Source organism: Aythya ferina (assembly GCF_964211825.1).
Source record: "Aythya ferina genome assembly, chromosome: 12".
Taxonomy (NCBI): Eukaryota; Metazoa; Chordata; class Aves; order Anseriformes; family Anatidae; genus Aythya; species Aythya ferina.
Window position 1 is genome coordinate 17,349,734 of NC_140308.1, and position 12,442 is coordinate 17,362,175.

At 37.5% G+C, this 12,442-nt stretch overlaps 1 long non-coding RNA gene across 1 annotated transcript; it reads right to left on the reverse strand.

Moving 5' to 3' along the window:
- Positions 1 to 1,047: 1,047 nt before the first annotated feature.
- LOC311443656 lies at positions 1,048 to 12,167 on the reverse strand. The gene is made up of 3 exons (XR_014697383.1): positions 12,031 to 12,167; positions 9,586 to 9,724; positions 1,048 to 1,295 (listed from the first exon to the last, which is right to left on the reverse strand). It is a non-coding gene; the product is annotated as an uncharacterized lncRNA (long non-coding RNA).
- Between the last annotated feature and the right edge of the window lie 275 nt (positions 12,168 to 12,442).

The window sequence follows — 12,442 nt, forward strand, 5'->3', positions numbered from 1 at the left end:
GGAGCATCACACTCCAAGCCTGCTATAAAGGAAAATACTGAATTAGATCTTTCTCTGTTACTCTGGTGTCCCTCTGCCTGCTTTAACTTTGAACTGAATGCATATATTTCTACCTTCTATTTACCATTTATTAAAATGAATCTTTTAGGAATTTGTATGTAGTTCAGAGCTAATTTTAGCTTGATCAGAAAGTGCTCTGGGGATGTGTGCATGGAAGGTGCTCTAGAAGTGCACTACATTGCATCGTATCCAAATCAAATTCAACATAGTTAAAAATCAACTATTGTAGCAAAAAACAGTGCAGGGACAGAGTCTGTGCTAGAAGAAAATGGCTAAATAATTGTGGTCTCTGTACTTTTACAGTTTAAGATAAGGGCTTTCAAGTGCAACTCAAATCTGATACTTCAAGATAGGAGCTGATCACATGCAAAAATCACAAAGGGATTTATAAGCAGTGGATAACTGAGCTCCAGCCACACAGAAAAGCATTAGTAGACCTAGACTACAGAACACTCAATAGCTGTGGGTAGGAGAGTATTCTCTTTTCTCCCTGCCCTGTTGGTAATAATGCAAGGGACACGATGAGGGCAACACACTAGGTGAATCAATACTCAGAACCACTGAGAAAAATCATATTTTCCATAGAATGAAGAAGTAATGGCACTCTGAGGTCAGAGTTAGGCAGTCAGGTGTACATGGATAATTGCAAGCATTGCAGTTCCTATATGAAGTCTTCACAAACACATTGATTCACCACAGAATGCCTCCAAAAGAAAAAGAATTCTTAAGATTTTTCAATGTTCTCCCATGAGAGCAGGGTAGTTTTTTTCTTTTTTTTTTTTCCTCCAATCTATTGTTCCACTGTTACATCCTTATTTTTATTTTCAACAATTTTCATTGAATCATATAATTCTTTTCTGATACAGCTCACATTTTACAGATACTTTCTAATTGATCTAACCCATCTATTCTACCTAAGAACTCCTTTGCCTGTTTTTTCAAAAAAAGAAAAAAACAAATCAAAAAACCTAGGATGCATGTAAAATGTAGCATCATTAACAATTCTTTAATATATACAAGCAAATCTGGCAACTTTAAACCATGTTACTTCTTTGAAACATGCCACAGACTGTCTTTTCCTCTTTCTACTTAGTGAATCTTCATAGGGTTTTTAATACTCTTTCTACTTTTGCCATGATCAAAGGAATTGCTCTCCGTTTGCTTGTTCCTCTGATAAGTGATAAAAGATGTCAGTGAGACTAATGAGAACTGCCTCCAGCTTCCTTCATAAAGCCCTGTAGAAAAGAAATCACAATGCATCGTCAGACCTGCTAGTCTTTTAGGAAATAAAGTGTGGAAAAATACCAGGCACAAAGACAACAGGGGGATGGGAGTCAGGGAAGAGGGGAAAAAAACCTTTTACAGAAGAAACAAAACAGGATGATGATGAGTAAGTAGAATTATTACTCCCACAAATAACCTGTATTGGGGTAAATCCTGAAACAACTGTATCCTTAAATTGCATGTGAAAACATGGAGCTTCAGTGCTTTGTGAAATACTATTTGCTTTCTCCCGTTTCCCATGTCACATATGCTGAAAAGATAATGGCTGTTAAAATCAGAATCCAAACCCAGATTAGGCCTTTACCCTTCAGTGCTGAATGACAGCTTACATTACTTTTTTCAGGATCTGCCAGAACAAAACTCTCTTCAGCTTCAAAGTGAATTTTGCTTGCTAGAGCAAAGACCCTCAATTCCAGTGAGGCCTGAGGAAGGTTAGCACATCCTCAGGCCCTAAAACCACGGATATGTATCCATTTCCTCACACTGAAAGCAACTGGAATAAACCCAATGTATCAAGTGCAGTACGTGTGTGTCAAAACCATTCCCAAACAAGAGGCAGGATTTTAATTCATGCCATGAAGAGCTGTTCAAGCTGGGTGAATTTCTCTGCCAGTTGCTGTTTCTAGTTTGCTTCTGCAGATTTGCAGACCAGTATCTCATCAGTGGGGGCTGCTCATGTGTGTTTCCTCCAACCCAGATAATGGTCAAGTGCAAATAGCTCGGTATCTTGCTGAGGTAGAACAGGCAGTCTCAGTTCATTGATTTAAGCAGCAAAACCAAACAGTTGTGCAAACTCAAAAATATGCTCATTCCTTGCATAGCCTTCTCCCAACAGTATCACACACACATCTTTCACCACCTCCTCCACGACAGGCCTCTAGAGAACGTGCTCTTCTTTTTCAGGCTGACGTGGACATGCCAAAAGGCAGTAGAACTGTGATTTTTCACATGGATAAGCCATGCTATCACATATGCTTAATCGATTGCATATTAAACCCTGTTGAGTTAGACCTGTGGGTTGAGTTTTATTTCAGTTCTCTGAAGGCTCAGAACAATGCAGCCTGATAGAGAATCACAACCTTTAAGTCAGCAAGCAGAAAACTGACTTATTTTTGCTTTGTTTTACATCGATACTTCAGTTATTTTCCTAAAGAGAAGATGACTATCTCAGGCTGGTACCTATTAAAGTATGGTAATTTATGAGCAACTTTGGCCATCTTCTGTCTGCATATGTAGTTTTCCAAGGATAAGCATTTATTAAAGCAATCATAGAATGTAAAAAAAACCTGCAGAAATGTGTATCAGTAGTTAGAATAAATACAAATTACTGTAGGTGTTCAAGGGGAAAACGTAAAGTTATCCAAATATATTTGACATTTAAAACTAGTTATTTTAATCAGTAAATAAATGCTTATTAAAGCACCTCACAATGGTTGTTTCTGGCTATCATATCATTCAAGGTTTTAAAACTACTAGGTCTTATCTTACACCTCATTTTTAACCAGAGGTGATAGAAGAAAAGCAGGCAACCTGCTTTTTTTAGTGCTTTGAGTGCCAGATATGACAAAATGGATATATTTTATTCTAAAGAAAAAATTTTGTCTTTTAGGAAAGTAACTGAAGGGTACACAGTAAAGACAAACATCTCCAGATTTTCTTTATGTTGACTTTAGTCACCAAACAAAATTAAGAGAATAAATGGAAACCATAGAACTATTTTCTCTGCACCATTAACAAAGAGCGATTCACTGGTCCGATGTGAAAACTGACAGCAAACCACATTTTTTGATTTTTTTCTTTAAACATTGAATGATTAAATACATCAGAATAAACTGGACTTATTATAGGTTTAAAACTTAATTTTAAATGGTCTTACTCAAGAAAGATTTTTTTAAGCCTAAATTAAAAATCCAATTTATTTTTAAGTCATTGATTTTTATCCATCCTGCTGTTCCTCTTCATTAAAGGAAGAATGACTCTGATGCCTCAACAGAACAGAAACTCTGATCTTTCTCCTGGGGCTCTGTTTCTTCCTTTATAGTAATATTAAATATGAAGGGCCTACAGAATCTTAAATAAGAAAAAGAGATGTGTTTCTAGGCTGGATAGGGGAGGGATTAAACCAGGGATGTAGCCTAGGGGAGGGTGGAGATGCATAAACAGAGACACCCCAGGGCAGCTTCTGTTGCCATTACCTTCACTGGGCTGAACCAAATTAGCATCTGGTTAACACCAGCCTTGAATTTGGTCCATACCTAGAAGTCACACTCACACATGATCTTAATGCTGTGTTCCTCTTGTAAAATAGTACAATTTTTGTTAACTTAAATATAGCTACAAGGTGGTTTTGATTCTATACAGATTACTGTTATCTGAGAAAGAGTCAGAATGCACCATCAGAATGAACTGATGTTTGAATTAAATTCACTCATGATCATATTCACTGGAAGAATCATTCGTTGGAAGATGTACAGTTTTGTGCTCACTATTTCAAGCTTAAAAATGCTATCCATGCAGCTTTCCTTCACGCAGAATACCTACAATGAAACCAGTGCTTCTTATATTCAAAACAACAAATCTAGTGTTTTCCCATGTGAACTGCCCATTTCATGCATTTACTAATGAAACAGTATGGTCTTCAGATCAGCAGACCACATTTTTGACCCATTTTTACAAATCTTGAAGTTAAAGATTGGTGAGGACATTTAGCACCTGCCAAGAGAGCTTGAAACTCACAACATAGTTTCAGCAACACAAGCTGATTCAACCAACCAGTCCTGCTCCAGAACAAAATTTCTCAGAGATTCCAAAGGTGACTGCCTTAACATGACTTGGTGATGACTTTGAGGTCTGTAGCCTCCAGAGACTGAAAGGTCTAAACTGCTGAAAACAAAAACAAAAAGTTCATCAATCTTTAAAATAGTGGGGGAAAAAAATACAGATTCCCTTTTAGGGCCACCTCAGGAAGATACAATTTTTCACTTGATATTTAGCTCGATTTCATTTGTCAAAACTTTCCAGGGCATATCAAGAGAGCCTTGACATTGATGAAAATATATGTATAATTTTCAAACCTACACAGCAATACTGACTGCCAGAGATGCATCGGGGAGGAAAGGAACTGCAAACTGAGAAAGGAAATTGCAATAGGAATAGTGTTCTTCAGAGAATGAAGAGAGGAGGCTACCAAAATGCAGTGCTACCTCAGCACTCAGACAGCTAAGTGCTTTCTGATGCCCACATTTGTGTTTGCCCCCCAACTTACACCTCCTCCATATTTCAACAGCTCCATTAGCTACAGGCCACAATATTCAGAAATACATGTGTGTTTTTCCTCTCCCCCCCCCCCCGCCCCCCCCAGAAATGAAGTTGTTTTTGGTTTTTTTTTTTAAATAATAATAATAAAAACCAAAACCTTCAGTATCTGTTAGCTGAGATCACTGCTTTATTCTGTGCTGGCTAGACTGCAGCCTGCATTTTGGTATTCCAGTTCCCATCTATCAGAGCTCTTTCCCAAGCGAGCAGTTTCTCTGTGCAACTACCAAGAGAGCAGCAGTCTCCTGACTACCTCGTCTATCCACCTTCCATTTGGTGGAAGCATATGAGAAACTGAAATAGAACTTCTTTTTTAAAAGAAGCTTATGCAAAAACAGATGAAAGAAGAAATGAAAGAAGGAGAGGATAAAGACAAGAGAAAAGAAAAGTAGTCAAACAAATCTAGAGCGGTTTAAAATCATGAGGGAAGAGAGGGGGATTTAGAAGAATAAAAAATGCTGACATAGGATTGAAATTTATCAAATGAAGTGCAAAAGGAAAAAAAGAAAAGTAAGAGGGCAGTTATAGAAATATCCAAAATAAACAAGTTGGGAAAAATAAGAAAATAAAGGAGAATATCTTAAGATCCACACATCTCAGTTATTCTAGAATGCCAGACAGAAACCTGGAATGGCTTTCTCAAAATTGCACCGTGAACAAAAGAGGTTATGTTGATCTTTACTCATTTTTAGCCAGAAAATTCTTTTCATTTTACTTTTCTTCAAAAAGACCGCAAATTTCCCACTTCCCACAAGCTGCAAGGATTTTCTACTTGAAAATGAAATTAAAAGTATACTGCAGGTCCACATCCAAATATTTTAGACAGCTGTAAGAACACCACTGAATTTTCTCTGTCAAAAGAAAACAAAATTTCACATGTTTGCTCAGAAATTGTTCAAAATTTATAGGGAGAGAAAGGTGTTTCTGTTATCTTCACACAGGCAATCTAAAAGCAGCTGAATGGTCACATTTGAAGTCTGTCAGAAATTAGATCCTACATGTCTGTACCATCTGCCTACCACATTTTTGGTATCCTTCATTCAGGTAACAGCTCCTTCCTTCAGTAATTTCCATGCAGACCATTCTAAAAAGCTATTCCAGAAACTACATTAAACAAAGAAACATGTTGAAGAATTGCTGCAGTGATGTCTATTAGTGTTTTTCCAGGGGAATCAGTTGGTTTGAATTTTGCTGTATTACTTCTGGGAAACATGTAGGCCAAAGCACCTCTTTATACTTGACCATTTATTCTGGTATTTCTTTCACTTAATAGGCTTTTCAGTATGCATAAAATACTAGAGATTTACCTGTGTTGTTTTCAGGATATAGAAACAAGGAATTCATGGAAATAAAAATAACAGTGAGGGCTTGTAGCAAGAATGCCATAGAAATGCTTGTTCTTGTGATAAGTTCAATTTCAGGGCTCTTAGCCAGACCTCTTGTAATAAATTTAGGCTTTCATAAACAGGAAACCTCAGAAAAATTCATTTGAATGAACTGAAGTTGTGAGTATCTGTGTCAAGGCACTTGTGTGTCAAGTGCCTTGACACAGATACGCACTTAAGGGTTTAACATGCCACTGTGCAGTACAGTTTGGGGATGTCCAGAATATGGCTGAGAGATACCACAACTTCTGAAGTCACAATTTTTTAACAACATAATTCAAATGGGATGACTTGCACTGTTCTTAGCATTTTCAACAGTTCAGTTTCACTTTAGTTTTGCTCATTTCCAAATATTTCTATGAAGACTTGTCCTTGAGAGACCCAAAGTAATGAAGTGATAGTTTTGCTTAGTGCTGCATGGCATTGAGGAGTAAGGCTCAATTACTGTAAAAATCAAGAATTCAAGATCTGGAAGGTGGAATCCTTATCCCTTCTCTCCCCAAAATGAAGACCAGAGAAAATATCATCTGGTTTACAGCTGCATTGCAGGCACACAGATATACATCACAACTGCCACCATGGACACATGATATTTCAGGACAATATCAGTTGTATCTGTTTGTGGATCCACTGAATTTATATAAGGTCTCCTTTTCTATTCAGCCTCTATAGCTTGCCAATTTTTAATACTATTCTAGAAACCTGAATACTAGAACTGCACGCTACCATCCTGTACAACCCCCACAGCCTTCTTTCATTTCCCCACTGGACTACTTATATCACACATTCAGTTGCTTCCCTACTGTGCTACCCAATCCCCCTCCATAGTGCTTGTGTTCACAATACCACTCTTAATCATCAGGCACAGATCCCTGTTACTTGACTGAAAAATTTGTATTTGGTTATATCACAGACTATTCCATTCTGGTGCCAATCCTACTTTGCAGTTCAAGTCACCTGGAAGGACAGGTTTGCTCTCAGTTGGCATTCTACCATCGGCAGTGTTGTAGCAGCAATGCTACTGTGAGAAATGCTGATTAATGCCAGGCTTCAGATGGATATACAACATTCTTGAAAATACTGTTATTTGATGAAGAACACTTTTTGAGAGCTATTGTAAGACAAATCAGTTCAGTTAATACTTAATGTTTGCCATACCAACAAAGTATAATGTTCTTATGTAATAGTCACAAGATTTACAAAAGCCTCAATATAGTCTTTACTTGGTTAATTAACCAAACTTCATTTGCTCAAAGACTAAATTTAGGCTTGTTTGAAAAGACTGGTTTTCCACATTGATTGGCACCGATGTTACTCTTACCATTACTATTACTTTGTTAAAGAAATATTTGCCTATCAATTTTAGCAGCTTGACACAATCACTAAAAACATAAGAATTAGTTACATCACTAATTTTTCAGGTCATGTGGGAGCCTGGTCACTTCTTAAAAGAAGTAAGAATCTTGGTAAAAAATGAGAATTTATAACCACCAGAACCTCTCATCAACTTATAAACCACAATGTCTTGACAGAGTGCAACTGAATCCAAAAGAAAACCCAGAAGGAATTATTTTATTTTTACAGTCTATTCCCAGCCATCTAAGCAGCCCTCATTTCTATCTTCAGTTTGCTGAGAAAGTATGGTGACTCAAACCATGCATTACATGAAGTAATTACATAACAGCATTATTGAAGTAATTACACAAAGTATTATTAAATTAAAAACTTACTTGCCTTTACTAAGATTTATCTTTATGTGAAAAGCACCCATCCTGGACCAGATTCAATCTTTACATAAACAGGCATATTTACATTCCCTTCACTAGATTACATTTGAATAGACATTTTCATTCACTTCACTGGATTTCTATGCAAGTATAAGCAGGTACAGGAGGCAGGCTACAGTATTTTATTTTTTTTCAAATATGATTTTGAAGATGTTAAGGACTGGAATTAAAATAATCATTACAGAATAAAAAGATTTTGGACTGTGCTGCAGAAACTAAAGTTATGAAGCATGGAGGCCTCAAAGATATTGAGGTCAACATTTTGTTTTCTTCTGGGGCATGCAGCTACAACCACCTGCCTTTCACAGAATGCACATGGACAGAGTTTGCTAAAATGGGGTACTATCAGCTCAAGTCCAGGAGATTGTAATCTGCTACTTTTTTTGGGTACATGGACATTTAAGATTCAGTATCTTTTTCTTATCCATAGCACTTACAATCTCATATGAAAGAAGTCCTTCCCTAAAACTTTTTAAGAGCTGTTCTTAACTAAAGTGCAACTTGGTTTTGGTTGGTGCACAGCAAAATTTTTACTAATTCCAACAGTGAGGACAGTTCTCAGCAAGCTTTTTGTAGGGAAGGTTTTTCTTCCATTCAGTGAAACATTGTCACCTGTGAGAACCAGCATTTTCTTCTCACTCTCCATCATCCTTATAGCAAGGCAAAGGGAATTTTAGCCTTCAGAACACAAACTTACTGTGCAGAAGCTCTAGAGAAGAGAAAGATATGAAGAACAGCAAGGCAAAAGCCTGGTGTACTAAAATTGCTTCTTGTCCATCTACACCATAGACACCAATTCCACAAGAAAAAATAATTCCTTGCATCTGGCAAAGAAAGGTGCTCTCTGAGCAATTTGGAGCAAGAAGGCCATTATAGCTTTAAGCTTATTATATAAAACATATTTTTAAAATTTATAAGTAAACATAATATGCTCTGAGAAGAGAGCAAATTATTAAGTATTGGGAACAGATGGGTAAATGTCAGACCACGGCTACTTGTATTTCCTGCATTTTACAGCTGGCTTGCAAGTATGAAGCATGCAAAGCTTTAAGTCACTCAGGTCAAATGATCACAGTGGACCAAATTCTGGGCCCTTTATTCACGCTATTTATTCTGTATTTAATTCAAACGGTGTTTTATATGAAAGCTACACCTTCTTGTTCAATGTGCCTTCACTTAGGACTGATTAAGACCTCTTTAAGATAGTCCTGGAACTAAATGAAGTTTCCTGCCTCCTCCAAAGCCTTTGTCTTCTCCTGCATGTCAAGGAGAGAAGGACTGCCATAGCATTCCTAGCACAACCAAAAATCCCTGACCTTTCCCTACAGAAACTGATGGTTACAGCAGGTCCCTTCCTCTTTCCCTTCAATCTTTGATGTACCTTAGTCTCTTCAACATTTTCAGCCTCAGAAAATATGAAAGGCATCTTTATGTCTTTGGATTAAAAAACAACAACAACACAACAAAAAACAACAACAAAACCTATTTTGTTCTAGGAGTATTTTCTCCTTGTTTACGCTGTTGCAAACAGAAAACAGACCCTGCTTAAAAAACACCCCACACATCACTCCCCAAGAGCGAACTGCTGGTGTCATTACTTTTAAAACAAAAAAAGAGTTGCTAGATGCAGCCAAACTCTATGAGAGTGTTCTTTTTAACCTGAAACTCTGCCTGTGGGCCATATCATCCTAAAAACCCTTTGATACAAGATAGGAACTAATGCTAGGGGCGGATCCACAACTGCATGCAGGTACCTGCTGATTTGCCAACTTGTGGGTTTTAAAAGTCTCCTAACCTGCTCCTGGCACCTCTCGTCAGTCACTGACAGGAAGATCTGCCTCTGTGAAGGGCGATTTGCACAGCGGGGGGCGTGCAAAGCAGCTGCCGCAGGTACTGTAAAGAAAATATAAGAAGCAAATGATATAAAAAATGAAATGGAAAAAAGGAACTGGAGAGGGAGGGGAGGAATTTGCTCTTATGAAAAATGGGGCATGGAGCAAAGGGGGAAGAAGAGGAGGAAGACATGAAAATGTCATAAAAATCTCAGAGCACAATGGATATATCTGGTAAAAGATATTAAATGCCATATAGCAAAAGAAGAATACTATGTTCATTGCACACAGAAGGCCATGATGGGCATCCTACTTGGTGTTCAGGCCAGGGACTCCTGTGCTCTCAGTAAAGGGCAGAGCTCAAGCCAGAGCACACCCTACTTTAAGTGCTGGTGGACTATGGTTTATCACCTGCTGCTTCTGGCACGATGGCAGCATCCTGTGCTCCACAGCCTTGTCATCTCACAGTGCTCTGGAGGACATTTCTATGGCAAGCTGAGGCACCATTTGCATATCTGCTCTATCCTTCCCAGAGGTAGGGTGGAATCATTTAAAGGTACAAAAGGTACAAAGATTCAGTCTTGGCATTTACAGTTTGAAAATCCAAAATTCTGGCCCAGAACGCCTGCTTCAGGCACACCAAACTACGGGCATATGCAAAAGAGAATTTTTCAGTTTTAACTAGAAAGTTAAGTAAAAAACAAATTGCAAAGAACTAGAGAAGAAATTAGTTCATACAAACTCAGCATTTTAAATATAAATAAGAAACCCTACACATTTTCTTTAATCTGTCTATTCCCAATTGTCTCCAGCAACATGCACTAACATTTTAAACTTAAGAACATATAATTTCACACAAATGCAATTGTGTTTCAGCTCTTTAAACAATCCTCCTAAACTATTACCATTAAAAGCCCCATATCAGCTGGAAAAGACACTTCATAGCAATACAGAACAAATATTGTCCAACTTGTTAAAATTAGTCATGACTATAATTAAGAGCATACACAGGAGCGGCCATGGGAAAAAACAGACCTTTGAAAAGTATTTTTGGAAGTAAAATTACATGTTAATCCCTACTAATAATGGAATAATGCTTCGAGTTTGTAGGTAATACTACAGATCTTTTAAACCATGAAAAACAAACCCCAGAAGCTAAGTGAAAAAATTAATAAGCTACAGGTGAAGCTCAATATTTTTCTAGGTGGTGGAAATAAAATTTCAATGATATAACATTAACATCATCAATATTTTTTTATCAAATTCTGGGTAGAACTACATCTGAGAGTCTTAGGACCCCTGTAATATTTTATCTTTGAGCTCAGGGCCATAATTCTTGCTGTCACACAAGACAATATTTCCTTTTAGTATGGGAAATGATTGTATCTTGGCTGACAGCTTTGACCACAAGTATAATGACAAAGCACGCACTTGTATGCTGCAAGAATGCAATCAGAAATAGAATATTCACCTGTTTGCACATACTTTGCAGTAAATAAGTGACTGTAGGATACACAGAAATTGTGATAAGGGCCATGCTGAACGACTGAATAATCTGTTAGTAAGGAAAAGGGTGCTGGAGCTGAAATAGTTCATTAAAGTCAGGTTGATTGCTGAATTCTATGAAGTGCCTTAAACTTAAGCATTCAAAATTGACTAAAAAGGAAGCAAGAAATAAACCAGAGATGGAATACAATCTGTCACTTTTTTTGTGTGTGTGTAATGACAAATCACAATAGTGATAGGAAAATTAGCACCCTAGGAGAGAGAAAAATGGACCATGAAGTCAGCATCTCCTCCTTCCCCCACCAAAGTGCAGGGTTATTCTAAAGCAGGAATTTCAGTGCTGCCAGATACATGTTTTCATTAGGAGCAAGAGAGCACGGCTGCATGCATTTCAAACCCACTCAGACTTGTGGGTTTAAAAATGTGCCCCCGTAAGCAAGCCTTCTGCATTCCATAGAGAAGCAGGACTCTCACATTTCCAGTACCACTAGAGGTTGGAACTGACCTGGTAGATCTATTTATTGTCACAGCTATGTACCAGAAGGTACGTGGCAATTCCCTGAGCCAGCATTGTTTGGCACCTCACAGCAGTGTGAAACAACAGCTCAGGAACAAAATATGCTAAGTTATCAAAAAAAAAAAAAAAAAAAAAAAAAGGAACAAGGCTGATACTGAAAGCCTCCACAAGAAGAACCTTGTCTTTGTTAAACTGAGGGAGAGAATATCTGAAACACATTTACACTCCTTCACTGATCAGTTCTTTACCCAGGTCCCAAATTAATATGCATGTAAGTGGTACAACAAAGTGATGTGGCTTGTACCATAAGACTAGAATAATATTTGCTGCAGAACAGTACTCACAGATTTCCTTTGTTGGGGAAAACACATTCTGCAGGAGCAGACCTTCTCACACAAGGATTCAGCAAAAGGGAGAAAAAAAGATGTTGACCTTTTTTCAAGCCAGATCTTCAGCTGCTGCACATTGACATAGAGCCACTGATTAAATTGTTTGCAGCTCTTTCTTTGAATGAACAAAAGAAACGTTTGATGAGATTCAGGTGAGCCACTAGAACAGCACTTGCTAGCCCACAAGGTCAATTAATATTTTAATTTTTAAAAAGCTGTGTTTTGTTTTGTTTTGTTTTGTTTTTCTGAACTAAGAGAAAGAAAGGTCAGCACAAGCCTGTTAAATTGTTATTAATCTTTAGAATCAGACACCAACTACAAACAGTATTATTATTCCTCCATTTCTTAACTCAACAATTATGAGATA